Source organism: Aphis gossypii, unplaced genomic scaffold (genome assembly GCF_020184175.1).
Source record: "Aphis gossypii isolate Hap1 unplaced genomic scaffold, ASM2018417v2 Contig00361_ERROPOS139634+, whole genome shotgun sequence".
Lineage (NCBI taxonomy): Eukaryota > Metazoa > Arthropoda > Insecta > Hemiptera > Aphididae > Aphis > Aphis gossypii.
This window is the reverse complement of record NW_026083078.1, coordinates 51709-62219: the sequence shown is the minus strand read 5'-3', so window position 1 is coordinate 62219 and position 10511 is coordinate 51709.

Genomic DNA, 10511 nt, shown 5'->3' with positions numbered 1-10511 from the left:
CACGTATTATGGAGTATAACATTATAAACTATTTTTCTTAATTTAGTATATAATATGATCAATGTTATCAATGTGGTTGTGTATACAAATGAATTGTAAAAGTAGCTATTAATAAACTATCCATGACAGAAACTATTTATTGGGTATATAAATATACATATTATATTATTATAATCGTCGTGAAATTATCAATGCATTCTTATCAATTTCCTTGAAGTAAATATTAAATATTGTAAAAAGTAAATATAGATGTTAGAGGAAGATAATTTAAAAAAAATTTAATTTTGGTAATTTTTCAATAATTACCGTATTAACTTATTATTTTGACCAGTCCGTCCCTGGGCCGTACGGATAGTTAAATTACCGTACCTCCCCAACCAAGACCGTACCATTGGCAACACTGAAGGGGATTTCGATTTTATTTTACGTGGCGTTTATATTATGTTTATATATGTATCTTTCGGATCACCTCCCGTAAACATACCACTGCACCTATGTAGTATGTACCTACTAGGTATTAAAATTATAAACTTAAGTAGTTAGTAGTTACTCACCAGAAAAACAATGTATTTATTAGATATATAAATGTGTATAAAAACAAGTCCCTTTCACATCGATTGCTAAAAACACACTAAATCAGAATTTACAGAATTTAAAATAAAATATATAATCGAAGAGTTGTTGCCAATAGCTATTGATAGAACGGAAGGTATAGAGAAAATTTATTTTGATATTTTGTTGCGCGTGTCAGCAATTACTAAGATAACGATTACAATTTCAAAAGTCCAAAAGAAATGTATTTTGATATTTCGTCGCGCGTGTCGCCAATTACTTAATATGACGGTTGGAATTTCAAAAGGCCAAAAGATTAGATTTAACAATGAATAGTATCTATAACTTAGACCCACACCGAACAGCATCGGTAGAAAACTGGTAAAATTATACAGCAAATACAGGCAATAAATTACGATAATGATAACTAATTAAAAAAATAAATAAATAAATAAATTGTCAAGGATAAGTACCTGAGACATATATCAGTAGAGATAAACTTCCGATTTTGGCACACACGTTATATTACGAAAATAATTGGACCATTCAACGTTATACTTCATTAGAAGAAAGTCGAACTACCTACACAAAAAAAAAAAATATTCAAATAGTTAAAGTAAGTACAATATTGACGTAACTTTATATTAATATTTTATTTTTTAACTGGATAAGTAATGTTAGTACACAAACAATTAGAATTTCTTTAAATATTAATGCATAATATAATTTGCGATGTTTAAAAAATGTTTCATAGGATTTGCTGTTGTTAGTAATTCTTGAACAAATTAACATCGGAGTGACGTTTTATGAACCAGTTCAGGATTAAAATTATTACTTTTTTCTGTATTGTCTACATATTTCTTTTGGTATTATAAATATTATTCACATATCATACAATCATTAAGTTATTATTTAAATGTGTTTATTTTAACAAATAGGTACCCACCAATGTTTCTTTCTATACAGCCATTTTTTTAAGTACTGAAATACAATTGTACAGCAATGAAATAATGAAACTACAAAATATAAAATATCAATGCCCCAATGCACATTTAATTTATTATTAATTTTTATTATGAATAACTTAAAAATTATTGATGTAATTTCAATGAAATTAAATAAATTTTATAATAAAAATAAATTAAATAAGCATTATTTAGGTAGTTTTATTCAGGGGTGTTCCCATAGGGCATAGGGTATACTACATATATGCACTACGCAATATACTCTCAAGATTTTTTTAAAATATTGTAGGGATACTGAGTATGCTCTCGAGTCTCAATCGATTTGCTATTTTAACTCTCAAGATATTTTTATAAAATTATAAGTATACCTACTACAATATACTACATAATATACTCAAATCATATACAAAGGAAAAAACAATATTAATTTAATTAAGTAATTGTCTCAAATGTACGTCAATTATTTATGACTGAAAGAGTCATACTCTTTACTTTTTAAAAATAAAAATATTTTTAAGATTTGTAAAGATTGATGAGGTATAAATGTATAATACAACGAGGATACATAAAAAATCTGATTTAAATTTTTTACATATTACTGACAAGCTCTTTACCGGCTCTACTCCTATAACACAGCAAAAATATTTTTATTGTATTATATGTTTATATTTTGATATTTTATGATGTAGTATACTCTCAAAAAAATTAATGGGAACACCTCTGGACTTTTATTTGAATGTATGTATTATCTCATCAAGATGATTAGATTAAAAATATATTTATTATCTTATGTAGATACCTAATTATTTGATTATCTATGCCTAACCCTGTCAATAAATCCTAATTATTTTATTTTATGATCTTAACTCTATTGGTCTATTCATATGCTAAACAAAAACCATCATTCAAAATTTTTTGACCTTAAATGATTTATAATTTATTAACAATATCAACTCTGACATTATATATTTAATAGAGTTATTTATGTATTATATAGATGATCACCATTAACCACTATTACTACTATGGGGATCATCAGGCTCAATCAAGTCAGGTTGATGACAATCAACCACAAAACCAGAATCTAAAACCAAAAGAAAAAAAAATCGAGTATGTAAATTGTATACCTATTGAGAATGCTATGTGATTAATTTCACATACCTAATTTATTTAATTAATTTTTTTAAGAATGTTCAACATGTAAAAAAACCCATTTTGGCAAATGCCAACAGCTGGCCAAAATATATAAAAATAAAAGTTAGTATACCTATATTGGATATTAAATTTTAATTAATTAAGCAACATGTGTTTTGTTGTTTAAAACAGAATGTAATATATGTAAGAAAAGCCACAGGGGTAAGTGCTGGTGGCAAGAGGAGAAGCAGGTAATTATTGAATTCAATAAAACAGTTTCCTGACTAGGTGCAATTTGAATATGATTATTTTAATAATACAATTTTTTAAATTTTAGAAAACCAAGGACTTACGAGAAAACCTCAACTTCCGCAGAAATGCATTAGTAAGTTTTTTTTTAATACTTAAATATCACTATGCACATATCGAATATTTAAATATAATAATATTTATATTAGGGTCCTGTTAATTATAATCAGAGAGTCATAATAATGCTCAAAGAGTGGAAGTTTATTTAAATTTTTAACATATTGAATTATTATTATCTTTATTAACTTACATTTGAGATTTTTTTTTATTTTGACCCCCCCTCCTCTAAAATGTTACCTATGGGCGCCCATGATTGAAATAACTAAAAGGGCTCATTTTTGGTTATCATAACCACACAATATCAAAATACATTCATCACTACATTCTGTCGTATACGCCAATTACTCGGACGTATACCAAAATAAAGTTAAACACAAAATAACGCAAAAGAACTTTATTTAAACACAACGTCCGGTGGTGATCGAGTCACACGATCACCACCACTGACTCCCCTTTGCTGTCTTAGCCATCTCTCTTATATATTACACTTACAATCGAATTACTATCGATTGTTTTTACATTTTTCTATTACTACGTTAAATTTACAGTTAATAGACACTATGATTATTATGTAATTGTTATTTTAACCCGATTAATAAATTATTAAACAAATTTATTTACATTTCTTATTATTATATCTTGCTTACTATGCTAACTGTAATATAAAGTTTACTGACACTGAATTGCACAATTGTTATTTTAACCTATTTGTGTGAATAATTAAGTATTGCTTAACTTATTGAATTTTGCTGTTTTACTTATTATCTATAGTTTTTCTTAACTTATTTCTTACGTACTAACATCTTTTATAAAATATTCATACATATAATACAACAATTCAGAATCTAAAATATTTGCAACCAAACATTAAATGTGTATTTATTAAGGATTTTTCTTGTAATGTAACTAAACAACCACCCTCTCTCCCAAAAAAAAATTCTGAATATCACTGATGTTCATAAAAAATAAAAATAAATAGTTTAACTATCATCCTCAAACGCCACAATAGTGTACCACTAAAAAATATGTGTATACACTGAAGAATAGTTTATTAAATATATGTCATACTCAAACTAGGCATTTTACTAAATGACAAATAGTCAAACAAGTTCACTTTTTATTCAATTTCACTACCAGTGTAGACATTTAGTTAAATGATTTTAAGAAATTAAAAAATATAACAATATTTTCTATTAATTATTACTAATTAATTTATATATTATATATAAAAAAAAAAACCACTAGTGATGATAGTTAAATTATATAAAAATGTAATTTAATAAAATGCCTGATATGACTATATGCCTATCATCACATACACACTATTCATAAAACTATAGTAAATACAAAATATTATTCAATTCTGTTGTAGAAAAAAGATGATAATCAATAAAAAAAAAATAAAATAAAAAAAAAAAATTGTTTTAGTTTTTTTTTACATCCTACATTCATCATAGATCATTAAAAAAAAAAAAAAATTCTACCTATAAAAAATACAAAATGTTATAGTACCTACCTGTTCTTATTATACGTTGACTAGTTGATTGTGAATGAGTTGCTGGTTGAAGCAGGCAGATATGTTAGCCAGCATAACGTATGCAGACATGCACCAATAAATAAGTCCACTTTTTTAAATCTGCTTCATCAGGGTTATAGGACTTGAAAATCTAGGTGAATTATGTTAATTAGTAAATTAAAGTAATTAGTTAGTCCAAGACAAATGTATCAACAATTTGTTAGCACCCAGTAGATTTTGTTATTATTCTTTAACTATGTTATTGTAAGGGCCGAGGCACTGTGTGCCCTGGATTGGTCACACTGCGCCTCGTGCCCACAGAACGGCACGGACCACGAGGGCGGCCCGTCCTACAGTCAGTTTCGCTTTGTAAAAGGTCCGGCGACGCCGTCATCGCCGCCGCGTACCTCCGTACAACCGTTTGTGTAGACTTAAATAAATTGAATCAAGTCCGATTATATTGTTATACTATATTATTAAATCCTGACTAGTCTCCACCTGAAATTACTGTTCTATCAAATTGTAACTCGTAATGTATACCAATAAAGTTCTCACCAAAAAGAGTATAACAGTGTTAATAATACTTACCTATACATTGTGCTATTTCAATTATTGCATTGAAATGTCTTGTCTATAGTAAAGTTGTCCATACTCACATCGGTTGGAGTTGGAAATTCATTGGTCAAAATATATTCTATTCTGACAAAACAATTTCAATGAAAAAAATTAAATAAATCACACGTGCAGGCTACAATTAATATTCAACTCACAACTAGAAACCACTATTAAACTAATAAAAATTAAAAAAGTAAACATACCTTGACAAAACGAGAGAAACTCATTTCATTGGGCTTCGAATGCAAACAGTTCCGTTGATAAATTAAACTAATCACTAGGTTATTCGATTACATTATATTAACAAAATACAATAAAAACAACTAGGCATAGGTAACGTTTAATTTTAACAAAAATTAAAAATCACTAAAAAATTGAAAATAATTATAATTATGTGCCTGCCATACTGCAATATGCAGGCATTAATATTACACTTAATATTCACCTATAACGAATAAGAATATAAATAAGTCGGATCCTCTCGCGTTATCAGTGTCATCTATGATTTAAGATCTTAAATCATGGTGTCATCACATCGCTCTATCATACGTCGTTTACGTGGTTTCGAAGAAAAATATGGCACTAATTATTTAAACTATTATTCACAGCGCATCGTAATAATTTACATGGCAATATAATAATGTATAGCCGCACATTTTTATCCAACATTCAATACCAAAAAACCAAAGATAGCATAAAAAGATTCAAGCTGTAAGCACAAAATTAAGTAAATCTAGAAGCACAGATATATTGAATAATTATATTTATTCCATTCATCGATGTCCAATGTAGTAATGTCTATAAGTTTAAATATACCCATAGACTTATAATATAATATTATAAGTCTATGAATATACCATTAAAATTTACAATTATGAATTAATTAAATGTTTTGATAATCACAATATAGGTACACTATACACATTACACGTCATTATACTATATACACCTATAATACAGTATACACTGTAATAAACTTATATAACCATAAGCCGTAAAGGTTATTACTTATTTCAAATATCTATAAAAATAATTTGAGCATAGCGACTGTCAGTGAAATATCACGTATAAATGTATAATATAACGTGATTTTCGAAAATTTTAAATTACATGTAGGTACCACTGTATAGATTATAATGTTCAGACAGGGATGGGTACAGTTCGGCCCAGTGATAAGGAATTTTCGATTATTCAGAGTTCGAACACTAACCTCAAAATACAAAAATTCAAATTATTACCAACCATTCGACATTGTAAACAGTTCAACTATGATTTTTGAGTATTAGAATTCCTCAGCCTGGTCTCCAGCACCGGATACATTATTTATTCGTCCGTTAAAATTTCAAATAGCAAATAATCGTCTATAATAACTTTAACGGTCATTTTACGTTTGTCGCTTTTATTAGAAAGTTGGTATTTGGTTCATCTTAACGTAAGTAAAACTTATATTTTTTAATTTTTACCTTAATAATATGTTCTTAGATGAATTATTGTTTGTAATATATCTTTTTATTCTTATTGTTTATTAGATAATATTAAATATTTCTTAATAGCATGTGCATTCCTAATTAATAAATTTTTCGACTAGGAAGTACTACATTTACGTAACTATAGACTCAAATACCACGTTTTTGTAAAACAATTTCAACATAATTATTTATTTGTATTTTGTACATTAACAGCTTAATATATATCATTATACTTATAAAGTAAATAATTTCCTTATTTTTACAATGTAAATAATATAATACTTTACACGTTACAAATAACACACTTCCAATTTCCATTAGGTGTTATTAAATTTAAAATTAACCCTCAAAGCTTTTATAATTTTCATCATCTTAAAAAAACTATTATTATTAATATAATTAGCTTAGCATAAGTTTATCCAACTACATTAAACATTAAATATATTGTCATTCTATTATTTTAAATCAAAAATTATTTTCATGCTCTGTTGCTCATTATCTTTTTACTTATATTCTTTAATATGTATTAACCAACATTATTATTTTTTTTTTTTTTATTAAGAAACAAAACCCTCGGCAGCAAGGCCATTGGGTGCTATATATATTATAATAGTGTTACAACATGTTATGTGTTAGAAAAAAAAAAAAAAGACAAAGAAGAATAAAATAATTAATTAATGTATATGGTTATTAGATAAGTTTGAGCAAACCAGACTGTTGAAGGAAGGCTATTATATTGGAAACTGGTAGGTTAGGTCCGAGGCATTCAAATATGTCATCCGGAAGTTGGTTATGTTCCCTGGCATCACGGTAGGTGTTACACTCGGTCATGATGTGTTTGATCGATAGATTTACACCACATGATGGGCATATAGGGGGTTCCTCACGAGACATCAGGTACCCATGGGTGAGTTTAGTGTGACCTATTCGGAGTCTATTGATGCTAGTTTCTATTTTACGATTTGAGTGGTTATTTGGCCAATGTAGGATTGATTGCTTTATCTCATTGAGTTTAGTTTTCTGTGTGGACCAGACGATTTGCCAGGATTTTGCTGATATGAGTTTAATTGTGCGTTTAGCATCATGAGCAGAGATGTTTGGAATAACGCTGATGGGGGTTGTTACTGCTGTTTTTTTAGCGAGCATGTCAGCTTTTACGTTGCCTTCTATTGATGAGTGTCCTGGAATCCACATTAATTTTACTACATTTCCTTTGGCATGGTGAGCAGAGATAGCAAGCTGAATCTTCTTTGATATGTCATTAGGTTTGTGAGTGTTGGCAATACTTATTATAGAGCTTAGGGAGTCACTTAGGATGACAAAGTTATTGTTTTGTTTTTCAAGTGAATATTCAAGGGCTTTAAGAATAGCCATTGCTTCAGCGGTGTATATGGAGCATTCTTCTGAAAGTTTATAAGTTATTTCTTCTGCGTCATTATATATGATAGCGATTCCCACGTTGCTTTCAATTTTGGATGCGTCGGTGTAAATTTTTATAAAATTGGAGTACTGATCTAAAATGTTTTTGAATTCTTGAATATAAATATGTGAACTGGTTGTGTTTTTAGGCAGACTGGTAAGACTTGTATCTATCATATTAGAAATCGAGGTCCATGGAGGAAAGATGGGCGTTTGGGAGATAATAATGTCTTTAAGGTTCAGATTATTTTCGTTAACAATTGCTTGTATGGAAGGGCATGATTGTACAGATGGTGCCATATTGTTTCTAGCAAGTTTTAAGGCAAGCATCATGACGTTTTCCTGACGTTTAATGTGTAGGGGCATCACATTGGATATATTAAGTAGGCTTGTAATAGGACTGGACCGAAAGGCTCCAGTTGCCAGTCTTGCTGCTGCGTTATGGATTGTGTCTAATATTTTTAACGCATTTTTGTTTCCGTTAATAAACAGGAACGAATTGTATTCAAGTTTGGATAAAATTAATGATTTATGTATAGTTGTTAACGTGGAAAAGGAGGCTCCCCAACTGGTATGAGCTAGCATTTTCATTATGTTAATACTTGATGCGCAATTTTTTTTAATATTTTTAATGTGTGGGATCCATGAGTTTTTTGAGTCAAAAATTATTCCAAGGACTTTAGCAGTGTTTTGGTTAGGAATTTGGTTACTGTTCATGGTGAGATTTAATTTCTTTTCTTTTTTTTTTCGTGTAAATGTTATGCATTGGGATTTGCCTGCAGAAAATTTGAAACCAGATTTTTGGGACCATTTGTGAAGGTCATTTAATGATTTTTGCAATAGTGACTGCAAGGTAAAAAGTTCATTACTACGACAAAAAATATTAAAGTCGTCAGCATACAGTGTATACTTGACGGGATTAGTTATTGATTCTGTAATGTCGTTAATAGAGATGAGAAAAAGCGTAACCGACAAAGTTGACCCCTGAGGGACTCCGTTTTGTTGATCAAACATCTCAGACAGCACATTGTTGACTTTAACTTGAAAGGTTCTGTTGGAGAGGAAGTTTGTGATAAACTTAATCATGTTACCTTGGCAAAGAATCTTTTGGAGTTTTGATATGATATGAGGTCTCCAGGCAGTATCGTAGGCTTTTTCTATGTCGAGACTCACCATTCCGAGGGATTGTTTATTTTTCATTGCGTTTTCGATTTCAGATTGGATTTTTATTAATGAAAGGTTAGATCCGCTCTGGTATCTGAACCCGTTTTGATCTGGGTTTAGATAGTTAATTCGTTCTATGAACCACATTAATCTTAGGTTGATAACTTTTTCCAAGAGCTTACACATTGTGTTTAGTAAGGATATAGGGCGATATCCGAATGTGTTAAACTTGTTTTTTCCTTCTTTGGGAATGGGGATAATACAACTGTGTTTCCAGGTGGGTGGGATGTTACCAGAGTTCCATATTAAGTTGAAGATTTGAAGTAGATATGTTTTTCCGATCTTGGGTAGGTTGTGTAGAAAGGAGAAAGGTATACCATCCGGTCCTGGACTTTTACTGTTACACTTGGACAGCGCAATTTCAAGTTCTGTGATAGAGATTTCTCAATTGATGAGGATTTGGTAGCTGTCGAGATTCTGATATTGTTGAGAAGTGTCAAATACCCTAGCTTTCCTTGTATTTTCTTTATTGAGAAACTCATTATCGTAGTTTAGGTCACTACTGTTGTCGTGAAAATACCTGGCTAATTTATCAGCGACAGTTTGGGGATCTGTTATCAATGTGTCATTCTCCACTAGATTGAGTTTTTTGTCTCGGTTTATACCCTTTAAAGTACGTATTTTGTTCCAGGTTTTCCTTGAATCGGTCTGGATATTCATTTCGGAAACAAATGATTTCCATGATAACTTTTTTGAGTTGTTGACTAAGAGTCTAGTTTGAGCTCTGAGTTTTTTAAGATTGATGAAATCGATAGGGTCTTTTGTAATTTGAAATTTTTTTAGTGCTTTTTTTTTAATGTTATTATATCACCAATTTCTTTATTCCACCATGGAACACGATGATTAAGAAGACTCGTAGTGCATTCCCCAATTGACTTTTTTGCGGCGGAGATTATGGTCTCTGTTAACAGTGAGACCATTGATAATATATCAGTATTGTTTGGGTTTAATTGTTTTACGTTCTCCACAATAATTGATGAAAAAAGGGTCCAGTTAGGGTTTTTTAGGTTCCACCTTTTTGATGAGCTGTTTTTATTTTTGTAATTTTTTTTATAGATGGTTATTAGTATGGGAATGTGGTCGCTGCTATATATTTGTGGGATGACTTGCCAGCCAAGTTGATGATAGATCGAAGCGTTTGAAAAAGTTAAATCAATAGCCGAGAAATTGCCATTTCCTGAGTTGAATCTCGTAGGGTCCCCATTGTTGAGAATAATTATATTGTCGTTGTCTAATACTTTTTCAATG